The 14,668-nt window shown below is 52.9% G+C and overlaps 1 protein-coding gene across 2 annotated transcripts in view; it reads left to right on the top strand.

Moving 5' to 3' along the window:
- The window catches only part of LOC121283776 (glycerophosphodiester phosphodiesterase domain-containing protein 5-like), a 317,012-nt gene that overhangs the window by 35,818 nt on the left and 266,526 nt on the right, over positions 1 to 14,668 (top strand). The window contains exon 1 of one of the 2 annotated variants that reach the window (XM_041198485.1): positions 4,243 to 4,315. The exons of the other annotated variant lie outside the window; for it this stretch is intronic. The gene's annotated coding sequence lies outside the window, so the exon portion shown is untranslated. Of the gene's footprint in view, positions 1 to 4,242; positions 4,316 to 14,668 lie in introns of those variants that run through there. 2 annotated transcript variants of the gene reach the window in all.

Raw genomic sequence — 14,668 nt, 5'->3', positions numbered from 1 at the left:
GCACAGTCAACTTGGTTTTGTGAAAGGGGAGCCATTTTTAACCCATTTATTGGGGTTCTTTGAAGGAGTCACTTGTGCTGTGGATAAAATTGGATGTACTGTACTCCGATTTCCAGAAGGCGTTTGATAAGATGCCCACATCCAAAGGTTATTGTGGAAAATAAAAACTCGTGGTATAACATATTGGCATGGATGGAAGATTGGCTGGCTAACAGGAAACAGAGTAGCCATAAATGTGTCTTTTTCTGATTGGTGGGATGTAACGAATGATGTGCCAGAGGGACGAGCGCTGGGGCATTCTCCATAGTAGCACCACTTGCTGAGAAATCAGCACTCTCTCCACATACAGTATAAATTGTTCTTTTCCCCTTATATTGGTATTCTTGCTGAGCGCAAGATGAAAAGCTTTGACATGTATCTTTTTGCAGCAATATTATCTAAATGGTGAGAGGTTGCAGAGCTCTGAGATGCAGAGGGATCTGGGTGTCCTGGGGCATTTCTTTTTATTCATGGGATGTGGGTGTCGTTTGGTAAGGCTAACATTTACTGTCCATTTACTAGTGGTGAACTGCCTTCTTGAACCGCTGCAGACCATGTGGTGTAGGTACACCCACAGTGCTGTTAGGGAGGGAGTTCCAGGATTTTGACCCAGCGACAGTGAAGGAACGGCGATATATTTCCAAGTCAGGATGGTGAGTGGCTTGGAGGGGCAACTTGCAGATGGTGGTGTTCTCATGTGTCTGCTGCCCTTGTCCTTCTAGATGAATCACAAAAGGTTAGTATGCAGATACAGCAAGTAATTAGGAAAGCTAATAGAATGTTATCATTTATTGTGAGTGGAATTGAATACAAAAGTAGGGAGGTTATGCTTCAGTTGTACAGGGCACCAGTGAGACCACATCTACAGTACTATGTACAGTATTGCTCTCCTTATTTAAGGAAGGATGTAAATGTGTTAGAAGCAGTTCAGCGTAGGTTTACTAGGCTACTACCAGGAATGGGCAGGTTGTCTTATGTGGAAAGTTTGGGCAGGTTAGGCTTGTATCCACTGGAGTTTAGAAGAGTGAGAGGCGACTTGATTGAAACCCTTAAGATCCTGTGGGATGGATTTGGAGAGGACGTTTCCTCTTTTGGGAGAACCTAGAACTAGGGGTCATTGTTTAAAAATAAGGCGTTGCCCATTTAGGACAGAGATAAGAATTTTTTTCTCCAAGAGTCGTGAGTCTTTGGAACTCTCTCCCTCAAAAAGCAGTGGAAGCAGAGTCTCTGAATATTTTTAAGACAGAGCTCGGTAGATTCTTGATGAACAAGGGAGTGTAAGGTTATCGGGAGAAGGCAGGAATGTGGGGTTGAGGCTGCAATCAGATCAGCCATGATCTTATTGAATGGTGGAGCAGGCTCGAGGGGCTGAGTGGCCTACTCCTGCTCATTCATATGCTGTATAAATAGAGGCATGGAGTACACAAGCAAGGGAGTTGTAGTGAACATTTATAAAACACCAGTTCAGCCTCAACTGGAGTATTGTATCTGGCTCTGGGCACCGCACTCTAGGGCGGATGTGAAGGCATTAGAGAGGGTGCAGAAAAGATTCACAAGAATGATACCAACAATGAGGTATTTTAGTTATGCAGATAGATTGGTGAAGCTAGGATTGTTCCCTTTGGAGAAGAGAATGTTGAGAGGAGATTTGGCAGAGGTGTTCAATGCTATAAGCTGTTCAGAGAAGATGGGGAGAAACTGTTCTCATTGGTGGAAGGATTGAGAATGAGGGGATGCAGATTTAAGGTGATTTGGAAAAGAGTGAAAGGTGGTAATTTTATTTCAGAGAGTGGTTGAGATCTGCAATTTGCTCCCTGAGAGTGTGGCTCTCAGATTGGAAACTTTCTCCGAAGGGAAAAAAATATTGCAGGGTTACAGAGAAAAGATGGACAAGTGGGATTAGCTGAGTTGCTCTCGCAAAGAGCTTGCATGTTTGTGATGGGCTGAATGGCCACCTGCTGTGCTGTGATCATTCTGTGAGGCGAGCTTGCAGTGCTTTTAATGTAGTAAAAGTCACATGACTGAATAGCAAACAAAATTTGACACCAAGCCACATTAAGGGATATTAGAACAAGGCAAATGTTTTAGTGAGTGCCTTATAGATGGAGAGGTGTCAGGAGGAGACTCCGAAGCTTTTAGGACCCAGGCAGTTGAAGGCATGGCCACCAACGGTGCAATGATTAAAATCAGAGACGCATAAAAAGATGAGTGTTGAGATCTCGGAAGGATGTCGGGCTGGAGGAGGTTAGAGATGCAAAATGAGGATGAAAGCCTTAAAATGGAGGCATTGTGGGATCGCGAGCCAATGTAGGCCAGCCAATCCAGGGGTGCTGGATGAACGGGACTTGCCAAAAGGCGAGATACGGGCAGAAGAGCTTTGCATGAACTGGAGTTTAGGGATGGTGGAAGATGGTAGCTGAAGGTACGTCTGGTCAGTGAGTCAATGGAAGGATGAGCACGCAATACTTAAACATGTAGCTGAAACCCAAGTCATCATGAATAACGCAGGGATCAAATAACTTAGAGATAAATTATGTATAAAGACTATGAAGTGCTCCAAATGCCTTCCCTTCTGAAGTAGTTCAAGTTTTCACAAGGGAAGGACTGCCTCCGAACCCTTCAATAATTAATGGGCACTGAGAGACTGGAGTATAAACCTTCATCAAAAGTCTGTATCCAGTGGCAATGCCCTGCCTCTCTCCCACTTGTAATTTTGTTTGTTTGAATAATTGCCCTGACCAGAGGCCATGCTACAAGCAGCAGCACATCACCCCAAAAAAAAAAGAGAGGAAGCCTTGCTCCACCGATGGTCTGCTGCTCCTTGTTACACAGACTGAGAGCGGTTGCTTAGATCCCTGCTGGGACCACCAGGACGTAGTTGTATATCTGGCTGGCACCTTGCTGGACTGCAAAGGGGGGCTATCCGGCAGGGTCTCGCTTCCCCCCCTAGGTCATTATTGAAAGAGCGAGATACTTGCTGGGTGCTGCGGGTGCTCGAGCGTGAAGCATGAGCAGACATTGGTGCAAGGGTAGGGCCGGGCTTGTGAGGCCCATCGCAGTTAAAATAACCTGCCCAGTCTTTGTGAATGAGCCGGATTTGTACTGTGAAATGGTGATGAGTCAATATTGGATGACACCAGATTCTGATTATGCCACGGAGTTGACCATTCCCGCTGGCAGAATAGCAGATCCCTTAGAATGGTGCCTGTGATCAGCTGAAATTCTGTACTGTTAAACCCAGATTAGCCGCAATTGTCTAAGCTTGTCCATGCTGACCAGTCAGAGTGAAGTTAGACTGCACAAGTGTAAAATCATGGTGGGAGGGCTGGGCAAGTGATCCTTTGACATCGAGATCTCCTTGTGAAAGGATGTGCAAAACCCACAAGCCCGGCTAAACCCTTGAGCAAGTTAGAAGCGCTGCTGATTGGAGAGAAGGTGAAGTCGTTGCAGCAAGTGGAAAACCGTGGCGTGAGAGCAGACATGGCAAAGGAGTGGGCGATTCCACCGTCGAATTTGTTCTCCCCCCCCCCCCTCATGAAACACAAGGCCTTGGCACCTTGGAACAGTTCAACAAACAAGTGTCCTCTCCGAGGAAGAGGGTGAAGACAGCGGCTGCCTACCCCAATGTTGAAGAAACTCTGCTAACTAGGTTCCAGGCAGTCCGAGCAGAGAACATCCCCCTCTCCGGTCCAGAGGTTTTGCGAGGTCAGGCGCTTGTAAGGTGTGAGCCAATTGAATAAAGACCTTTTTCACACACTTGCTGCTTTACTGTGTTTTCATGTGGCCTTTGAATCTGTCAGTTTTGACACAGACCATGTTTGTCGGCCTATCAGGCTACACAGATAAAAGCAAAATACTGCGGATGCTGGAAATCTGAAACAAAAACAGAAAGTGCTAAGGAAAACTCGGCAGGACTGGCAACATCTGTGCAGAGAGAAACAGTTAATGCTTCGAGCCTGTATGACTCCGACTCCAGCGTTCAGAAGCGTCATATTGGACTGTTTCTCTCTCTCTCCGCAAATGCTGCCAAACCTGCTGAGTTTCCCCAGCACTTTTTTGTTTTAATTTCAGGTTCCGTGCAGATGCGTTCATGTGGGAGTGGGGAGGGCGGGGGGGGCCCCTGTCGGCTATCTTGAAGGTCCGCTTAACACGGGGTTTGTGGGGCGGCTCCCCTGGAATTCGACTCGGGACCTTTGCTGTATTGGAGCTTCCGCACCCTCAAGATGGCCAGATTACAGTGCAGTTCACTGCAGTGATGCAGGAAATGTAAAGAATGGTGAGTCTATTGAGGTATCAGATAAGAACACAACGTAAGGAATAGGAGTAATCCATTCGAGCCGGCTCTGCCATTCAATAAGATCATGGCTGATGATCTTGTGTTTCGAATTCCACATTCCCGTCTAATCCCAATAACCTTTGATTCCCTGGCCTAACAAGAATCTACCTACCGCTGCCTTAAAAATATTCAATGACCCTACCTCCACCGCCTTCTGAGGCAGAGAATTCCAAAGTCACTCAACCCTCTGAGACATAAAAAAATTTTCCTTGTCTCTGTCCTAAAAGAGCGACCCACCCCCCCCCCAGTTCTGGATTCACCCACGAGAGGAAACATCCTTTCCACGTCCATCTTGTCGAGACCTTTCAGGATTTTGTATATTTCAATCAGATGGCACCAGATGTTTGTTGAAGCAATAGTGCAGCGTGTGACTGGGCCGTCAGGAGAGGAGGGGAGAAGTTAGAGCAGGAAGGGAAGAGAGCAAAAAAAAAAACCCAAACAACGAATGAGTGCAAGGTCAACAGCTGAACTAAAAGTTCCAGTTACATTCCGAGATGCCTTCAAAAGAGCAATAAGCACTTGCATTCACATAGCAAATTGTTACAACGTTCCTCACAGGAGTGTGACTGAACAAAATTTTGACTCTAGCCACAGATGAGAAATGACCAAAGCTTGGTGAGCGAGGTAGGTTTTCAAGACGGACTTTAAAAGGAGTCGAGAGGGAATTCCTAAACCAAGGGCTCCGGCAGCTGAAGGATATATTTTTGGGTGGGGTGGGGCTGAGGGTATGAGAGGCATTTGAAAACTAGGGTGAGAGTATTAAAATCTTGGACATATCCCTGGGGAAGAGAACTAGGTTTTGTAGCCAAGCACCGGGCTATAGTTTACCTTGAACAGGTTGAGTCAACGATCAACTGTGCATCTCTCATCCCTGCGCCCTTCCTCCTGCCGGTGAGCTGGCTACTGAAAAAAGGATGAGCTGTGTGTTCAGCCTGTCAGGCAACTGGGAAGTATTGAGATTTTGGCAGCGCAGTGGACTGCATAGCACCTTGTCGTAGCAATGTGGTCCAACAACACAGATGCTAGTTCCTTCTGCAGAAGCCGAGTGTTCCCCTCTATCTCCCCTCCTCCCTTCCATCTCCATGGTGAGACATCTCACTGCTGGGAATACGAGACTTTCTCAGTATTTGCTCTAATTAAAGCTGACCGACATTGGCTTTCAGTCTTGTCAATTGCAAATTATCATCTCTCTCTTCATATCCACCCCCCCGACCACCCCCCGTGCCTCACTCCCTCCCTCCCGATCTATGTAACCTTGTTCAGCCCCACGATCTCCCCAGGTTTCAGCAGTCCTCCAATTCTGGCCTCTTGTCGGCTCCCCATGACTTCAGCCCACCATTGGCGGCCTTGCCTTCAGTTGCCATGGTCCTAAGCTCTGGAATTCCCTCTCTGCTTCCGTATTGCGCTTGTTACAACCGGCCTCTTTGATGGACCTTCTGGTCACCTGTCCTAATATCTCCTCATGTGGTTTAGTGTTAGCTTTCTGATTTATAACGCTCCTGTGAAACACTTTGGGAAGTTTTACTACATTAAAGGTGCTATATAAATGCAGGCTGTTGTCTCCCCTCTAAACAAAAAGCCAGCGATAGTGAAGGGTCGGCGATATATTTCCAAGTCAGGATGGTGTGCCGCTTGGAGGGGAACTTCCAGGTGGTGGTGTTCCCATGTGTCTGCTGCCCTTGTCCTTCTGGATGGTAGTGCTTGTGGGTTTGGAAGGTGCTGTCTAAGGAGCCTTGGTGAGTTGCTGCAGTGCATCTTGTAGATGGTACACACACTGCTGCTACTGTGCAACGGTGGTAGAGGGAATTGCATTTGGGCCAGTTTTGCAGAATCGGGAGGTAAATGGTTTGGATGATGAATCCATTGCCTGATGATTTGAGGTGTCAGTTGTTGCTTAGTGGGAAACACCCTCTTGCCTCTCGGACAGAAGGTTGTATGTTCGAGTCCCATCTATGGACTTAATGTGAGGGGGATCTCCCCTGCTTTTCTTCAACTAAATTTTTGCATCCGCTGGAGAGGGCAAACAGAGCATAGTCTCATCCAAAAGGTGACATCTCTGACTGTGTGCAGCACTTCCTCAGGTCTGCACTAGAGCCCCTCCAGCCTCGATTTTATACTTAATTCTCTGGATTGGGACTCAAATCCATAACCTTTGCGCTGAGAGAGCTACTCATTGAATTACAGCAGACACCAAATAGAACCTATTGAGGTCAGGCTCCCAACTCTAAAGAAGCTGAGAGTGTTGCGCTGTGTTGGAGTTGGAGATTCCTGAATCCATGTTCAGGGGAATACATCGGAAATGAAGCTTTTCCTCGATAGATGAGCTGGGCAGTAACCTTCCTTCCCCGTTCTCCAGTGATCAGCAAAGTGGACTTTGCCTCACTGAGGCCTTGACTTCAGCTGGGAGTTGGCAGTGCTTCTGAAGGGCACCGACGATCCATCATGTCTTAGGTCAGTGACAGATTTGTACTGAGACACTTCAAAGTGTGTGTTAAAATATGTTCCTTGGACATGGGGGTGCAACTTCCTGATTACAACCTTACTGTAACAAGCTGGGCTGGTGCCTGTGTCCCTGAATATTATTAACACACAGCCCACAAGCAAGATGTGTACCGGCTGTACTGAGAGTCTATCGCCAGTCTCTCTCTCTCTCTCTCTCTCTCTCATGTTCTTTTTCTCTCTCTCTCCCTCTTCTCAAGTGATGTTTTTCCTCCAATGTTCATGCTTTTGTTTCATCAAGCTAGTGCTCGTGTTCTCATTCTTGCTCCTTCTCTCCTTTTCTTTCTTTCTCACCCTCGCGCTCTCTCTCTCTCCCCCCCCTCTCCCCCCCTCTCCCCCCCTCTCCCCCCCTCTCCCCCCCTCTCCCCCCCTCTCCCCCCCTCTCCCCCTCTCTCCCCCTCTCTCCCCCTCTCTCCCCCTCTCTCTCTCTCTCCCCCCCCTCTCCCCCCCTCTCCCCCCTCTCCCCCCCTCTCTCCCCTCTCTCCCCCCCTCTCCCCCTCACTCCCCCCCCCCTCTCCCCGTCTCTCCCCCCCTCTCCCCCTCACTCCCCTCTCTCCCCCTCTCTCCCCCTCTCTCCCCCTCTCTCCCTCTCTCTCCCCCCTCTCTCCCCCTCTCTCCCCCTCTCTCCCCCTCTCTCCCCTCTCTCTCCCCCCTCCCCCCCCCTCTCTCTCCCCCCTCTCTCTCCCCTCTCTCCCCCCCCTCTCCCCCCCCCCCTCTCCCCCCCCTTCTCTCCCCCCCCCTTCTCTCCCCCCCCTTCTCTCCCCCCCCTTCTCTCCCCCCCCTTCTCTCCCCCCCCTTCTCTCCCCCCCCTTCTCTCCCCCCCCTTCTCTCCTCCCCTTCTCTCCCCCCTCCCTTCTCTCCTCCCCTTCTCTCCCCCCTCCCTTCTCTCCTCCCCTTCTCTCCCCCCTCCCTTCTATCCCGCCCTCCCTTCTCTCCTCCCCTTCTCTCCCCACTCCCTTCTCTGCCCCCTCCCTTCTCTCCTCCCCTTCTCTCCCCCCTCCCTTCTCTCCTCCCCTTCTCTCCCCCCTCCCTTCTCTCCTCCCCTTCTCTCCCCCCTCCCTTCTCTCCCCCCCCTTCCCTACCCCCCCTTCCCTACCCCCCCCTTCCCTACCCCCCCTTCCCTACCCCCCCTTCCCTACCCCCCCTTCCCTACCCCCCCTTCCCTACCCCCCCTTCCCTACCCCCCTTCCCTCCCCCCCCTTCCCTACCCCCCTTCCCTCCCCCCCTTCCCTCCCCCCCTTCCCTCCCCCCCTTCCCTCCCCCCCTTCCCTCCCCACCTTCCCTCCCCTCCTCCGCCCCCCTCCCCTCCTCCGCCCCCCCTCCCCTCCTCCGCCCCCCCTCCCCTCCTCCGCCCCCCCTCCCCTCCTCCGCCCCCCCCTCCCCTCCTCCGCCCCCCCTCTTCTCCTCCGCCCCCCCTCTTCTCCTCCGACCCCCTCTTCTCCTCCGCCCCCCCTCTTCTCCTCCGCCCCCCCTCTTCTCCTCCGCCCCCCCTCCCCTCCTCCGCCCCCCCTCCCCTCCTCCGCCCCCCCTCCCCTCCTCCGCCCCCCCTCCCCTCCTCCGCCCCCCCTCCCCTCCTCCGCCCCCCCTCCCCTCCTCCGCCCCCCCTCTTCTCCTCCGCCCCCCCTCTTCTCCTCCGCCCCCCCTCTTCTCCTCCGCCCCCCCTCTTCTCCTCCGCCCCCCCTCTTCTCCTCCGCCCCCCCTCTTCTCCTCCGCCCCCCCTCTTCTCCTCCGCCCCCCCTCTTCTCCTCCGCCCCCCCTCTTCTCCTCCGCCCCCCCTCTTCTCCTCCGCCCCCCTCTTCTCCTCCGCCCCCCCTCTTCTCCTCCGCCCCCCCTCTTCTCCTCCGCCCCCCCTCTTCTCCTCCGCCCCCCCTCTTCTCCTCCGCCCCCCCTCTTCTCCTCCGCCCCCCCTCTTCTCCTCCGCCCCCCCTCTTCTCCTCCGCCCCCCCTCTTCTCCTCCGCCCCCCCTCTTCTCCTCCGCCCCCCCTCTTCTCCTCCGCCCCCCCTCTTCTCCTCCGCCCCCCCTCTTCTCCTCCGCCCCCCCTCTTCTCCTCCGCCCCCCCCTTCTCCTCCGCCCCCCCCTTCTCCTCCGCCCCCCCCTTCTCCTCCGCCCCCCCTTCTCCTCCGCCCCCCCCTTCTCCTCCGCCCCCCCCTTCTCCTCCGCCCCCCCCTTCTCCTCCGCCCCCCCCTTCTCCTCCGCCCCCCCCCTTCTCCTCCGCCCCCCCCTTCTCCTCCGCCCCCCCCTTCTCCTCCGCCCCCCCCTTCTCCTCCGCCCCCCCCTTCTCCTCCGCCCCCCCTCTTCTCCTCCGCCCCCCCTCTTCTCCTCCGCCCCCCCTCTTCTCCTCCGCCCCCCCTCTTCTCCTCCGCCCCCCCTCTTCTCCTCCGCCCCCCCTCTTCTCCTCCGCCCCCCCTCTTCTCCTCCGCCCCCCCTCTTCTCCTCCGCCCCCCCTCTTCTCCTCCGCCCCCCCTCTTCTCCTCCGCCCCCCCTCTTCTCCTCCGCCCCCCCTCTTCTCCTCCGCCCCCCCTCTTCTCCTCCGCCCCCCCTCTTCTCCTCCGCCCCCCCTCTTCTCCTCCGCCCCCCTCTTCTCCTCCGCCCCCCCTCTTCTCCTCCGCCCCCCCCTTCTCCTCCGCCCCCCCCTTCTCCTCCGCCCCCCCCTTCTCCTCCGCCCCCCCCTTCTCCTCCGCCCCCCCCTTCTCCTCCGCCCCCCCCTTCTCCTCCGCCCCCCCCTTCTCCTCCGCCCCCCCCTTCTCCTCCGCCCCCCCCCTTCTCCTCCGCCCCCCCCTTCTCCTCCGCCCCCCCCTTCTCCTCCGCCCCCCCCTTCTCCTCCGCCCCCCCTCTTCTCCTCCGCCCCCCCTCTTCTCCTCCGCCCCCCCTCTTCTCCTCCGCCCCCCCTCTTCTCCTCCGCCCCCCCTCTTCTCCTCCGCCCCCCCCTCTTCTCCTCCGCCCCCCCTCTTCTCCTCCGCCCCCCCCTCTTCTCCTCCGCCCCCCCCTCTTCTCCTCCGCCCCCCCTCTTCTCCTCCGCCCCCCCCTCTTCTCCTCCGCCCCCCCTCTTCTCCTCCGCCCCCCCTCTTCTCCTCCGCCCCCCCTCTTCTCCTCCGCCCCCCCTCTTCTCCTCCGCCCCCCCTCTTCTCCTCCGCCCCCCCTCTTCTCCTCCGCCCCCCCTCTTCTCCTCCGCCCCCCCCCTTCTCCTCCGCCCCCCCGTCTTCTCCTCCGCCCCCCCCCTCTTCTCCTCCGCCCCCCCCTCTTCTCCTCCGCCCCCCCTCTTCTCCTCCGCCCCCCCTCTTCTCCTCCGCCCCCCCCTCTTCTCCTCCGCCCCCCCCCTCTTCTCCTCCGCCCCCCCCCTCTTCTCCCCCGCCCCCCCCCCTCTTCTCCCCCGCCCCCCCCTCTTCTCCTCCTCCCCACCCCTCTCCTCCCCCGCCCCACCCCTCTCCTCCTCCTCCCCCGCCCCACCCCTCTCCTCCTCCTCCCCCGCCCCACCCCTCTCCTCCTCCTCCCCCGCCCCACCCCTCTCCTCCTCCTCCCCCGCCCCACCCCTCTCCTCCTCCTCCCCCGCCCCACCCCTCTCCTCCTCCTCCCCCGCCCCACCCCTCTCCTCCTCCTCCCCCGCCCCACCCCTCTCCTCCTCCTCCCCCGCCCCACCCCTCTCCTCCTCCTCCCCCGCCCCACCCCTCTCCTCCTCCTCCCCCGCCCCACCCCTCTCCTCCTCCTCCCCCGCCCCACCCCTCTCCTCCTCCTCCCCCGCCCCACCCCTCTCCTCCTCCTCCCCCGCCCCACCCCTCTCCTCCTCCTCCCCCGCCCCACCCCTCTCCTCCTCCTCCCCCGCCCCACCCCTCTCCTCCTCCTCCCCCGCCCCACCCCTCTCCTCCTCCACCCCCCAAATGCCTCCATTTTAAAATTCCCACCCATGCGTTCAAACTCCTCCAAGTCCTGCACCGCCCCCACCCCCCCCAAATCTCTGTAACCTCCTCCAACACCACAACACTCTGAGATATTTGCGCTACTCCAATGCTGGTCTCTTGTGCATCCCTGAATTCTATCACTACATCAGCGATGGCTGTGCCTTCAGTTCCCTCGGCCTGAAGCTCTGGAATTCTCATCCTGAATCTCTCTTGCTCTCTCCCTTAAAGGAAAGCTCCTAAAAAGCTACCTCTCTGACCAAATATATATGTTCTAACACCTCCACATGTGGCTCAGTGTCAGATTCATTCTGATCTATGTCTATTATGGGAAAACACAGGGTAAATTCCTTGTATAACAAGCTTGGTGGCATTTTGTTCACATTGTATATTGAATAACGGAATTGTATAAAGTACTGTCTAATTATGAGGGGTATAGACAGAGTAAATGCAAATAGGCTCTTTCCACTTAGATTAGGAGAGATAAACACGAGAGGACATGGCTTTAGGGTGAAAGGGGAAAGGTTTAGGGGGAACTCCTTCACTCAGAGAGTGGTGAGAGTGTGGAACGAGCTACCATCTGACGCGGTAAATGCGGGCTCACTCTTAAGTTTTAAGAATAAATTGGATAGATACATGGATGGGAGAGGTCTGGAGGGTTATGGACTAGGTGCAGGTCAATGGGATTAGCGGAATAATATTTCAGCACAGACTAGAAGGGCCGAATGGCCTGTTTTTCTGTGCTGTAGTGTTCTATGGTTCTACTGACAATGAACTCTGCTCCAATGTGAGCCTGCAAAAAGTACCAGGAAGTATAAGCTGGAATCCCTGCTTGTTTGGGGCTTTGCTTTAAAAACTCAACACACAGAGTAACTTGTTCATAAATTGATGTTGCCTGTTACAAGAAGTGCAGCAAATTTCCATTTGTTATGAATTTGCAAACTAATTTGTGTTAGTTGAGCAATCAGAATTGAGTATTTTATTCATTAGAATCAGATTTTAAAATTGAATTTCCTACAGCTTTACTCAATTCATTTTCTGGAGTTAACAAACTTAAAAATATACATCAAATTGTGCATTTAACATCCTAAAACTTCCTAAATTCTGTAGGAATGTGAAAGATGAACTTCTTGTTTTTAATTAAATTTGAATGGTGTTGGAAATGGTGTTGGGGAAATGGATGGGATTGAAGGCCGATTAATCCCCATGGTTTTATAATCTACATCCCAGAGTACTTAAGGAAGTGTCCAGAGAAATAGTGGATACATTGGTGGTCATCTTCCGAGATTCTATAGACCCTGGAACAGCTCCTTCAGATTGGAGGGTAGCTAATACAACCCCACTATTTAAAAAGGGAGGTAGAAAGAAAACAGGGAATTATAGACCAGTCAGCCTGACATCGGTAATGGGGAAAACTCTAGAGTCCATTATAAAAGATTTAACAGCTAAGCACTTGGAAAACAGTGGCAGAGTCGGCATGGTTTTATGAAAGGGAAATCATGCTTGACAAATCTATTGGTATTTTTCGAGGATGTAACTAGTAGAGTTAATGAGGGAGAGCCACTGGATGTGGTTTATTTGGACTTTCAGAAGGCTTTCGACAAAGTCTCACATAAGAGATTGGTGTGTAAAATTAAAGTGCATGGGATTGGGGGTAGTGTATTGAGATGGATAGAAAACTGGTTGACAGACAGGAAACAAAGAGTAGGAATAAACAGGTCTTTTTCTGAATGGCAGGCAGTAACTACTGGGGTACCACAGGGATCGGTGCTGGGACCCCAGTTATTCACAATATATATTAATGATTTAGATGAGGGAACTAAATGTAATATCTCCAAATTTGCAGATGACACAAAGCTGGGTGGGAGGGTGAGCTGTGAGGAGGATGCAGGGATGCTACAGTGTGATTTGAACAAACTGAGCAAACGCATGGCAGATGCAGTATAACGTGGATAAATGTGAGGTTATCCACTTTGGTAGCAAAATCAGGAAGGCAGATTATTATCTGAATGGCTATAAATTGAGAGCGGGAATGTGCAACGAGACCTGGGTGTCCTTGTACACCAGTCGTTGAAGGTAAGCATGCCGGTGCAGCAGGCGGTAAAGAAGGCAAATGGTATGTTGGCCTTCATAGCGAGAGGATTCGAGTACAGGAGCAGGATGTCTTGCTGCAATTGTACAGGGCCTTGGTGAGACCACACTTGGAATATTTTGTGAGTTTTGGTCTCCTTATCTGAGGAAGGATGTACTTGCTGTAGAGGGAGTGCAGCGAAGGTTTACCCAACTGATTCCTGGGATGGTGGGACTGACATATGAGGAGAGATTGAGTCGGTTAGGATTACATTCGCTGGAGTTCAGAAGAATGAGGGGGGATCTCATAGAAACCTATAAAATTCTAACAGTACTAGACAGGGTAGATGCAGGAATAATGTTCCCAATGATGGGGGAGTCCAGAACCAGGGGTCACAGTCTGAGGATACGGGGTAGACCATTTAGGACTGAGATGAGGAGAAATTTCTTCACCCAGTAAGTGGTGAGTTGGTGGAATTCATTACCACAGAAAGTAGTTGAGACCAAAACATTGTATGTTTTCAAGGAGTTAGATGTTGTTCTTGGGGCAAAAGGGATCAAAGGATATGGCGAGAAAGCGGGAGCAGGCTATTGAGTTGGATGATCAGCCATGATCATAATGAATGGCGGAGCAGGCTCGAAGGGCCGAATGGCCTACTCCTGCTCCTAGTTTCTATGTTCCTATGTTTCTATATACACCCTTGAAGCGCTTTGGGACAGTTTATTGAGTAACACTTGGGTGGATGTTGTGCAGGACCTCTGTCATTGCCCCTGAAGCCTCACCTCCAAGTGATTCAGAATCCTGGGGGATAGTTCAGGGGGTTAAATCTACCATGATGCTAACATCCTGTAAGCATAGATAATTAACTAAAACAAATCTTTAAATAATCCTGGCAAATGGCTAGTTCAGAGTCCCAACCAGGGTGTAGCGGAGAAATCTGGCATTTTATCTGAAAGTAAACACAACCTAATCAGGGCACTGATAGCTAATGGTGCCAGGAAGGTTGTGTGAACTCCAGATTTGCTGGCTTGTAACTCAGTCGTTTACTTCTGGTGACACCGGTTTTCACAAACTGTAGACTGGGGGGATCGAAAAAGGGGCCATGGAGAGCTGGGGAGTGCGAGAGGTATGTTGCCAAGGGTTTGCAGCTCTACTAGCTGAAGCTGAAGTCTGGATGAGGCAGGAGTTGAAGCGGAGGGGTGAGAGGTCAGCTCAGATGGCTTTAATCCAGGCAGGTCATCCTCTGAACAGCTCGCCCCTGTTTGTTCCTGGCAATCTGGGACATTTATGGGAATGTACAGGAACAAGAGAAGGCCATTCAGCCCCTTGTGCCGCTCGATCGTGGCTGATTTTTAGCCTCTGCTTCATAATCCTAGCTGCCCTGAGCCCATTGTTGATCTCGTTCCTGAAGGATCTAATTGCTCCCTGTGCCCCCCAGCCATTCTCACAGAGTGTTTCAGAGTTTCACTATCCTTTGCCAAAGAGTCATTATGGCACAAGAGGTAGTCATTAGGTCCATCGAGTCTATGCTGGCTCTCTGTAGAGCAATCCAGTCACTCCCATCCCATTGCTCTATCCCTATCAGCCCTAAAGGATCCCATAGCATTGTTTGAATAAAAGTGGGGGGGAGGGTGGGGTTGTCCCCAGCGTCCAGTCTTTGGAGTGAACTTGAACCTAATCTTTTGTCTCTCAGGTTAAGAATGGTGAATCACAATTAACACCTTATCTGATATATGAAGAAATGCTTCCTGACATCACCCTGAACATCCCAGCTCTAATTTTAAGGTTATGTCCATTTTATTGTAGACTCCCCCCATATCTTTCTGATC

This window comes from Carcharodon carcharias, chromosome 11 (genome assembly GCF_017639515.1).
Source record: "Carcharodon carcharias isolate sCarCar2 chromosome 11, sCarCar2.pri, whole genome shotgun sequence".
In the NCBI taxonomy this organism is placed as follows: Eukaryota; Metazoa; Chordata; class Chondrichthyes; order Lamniformes; family Lamnidae; genus Carcharodon; species Carcharodon carcharias.
The sequence above is the reverse complement of the archived record's forward strand: the minus strand, read 5'-3'. Positions and strand labels throughout refer to the sequence as shown.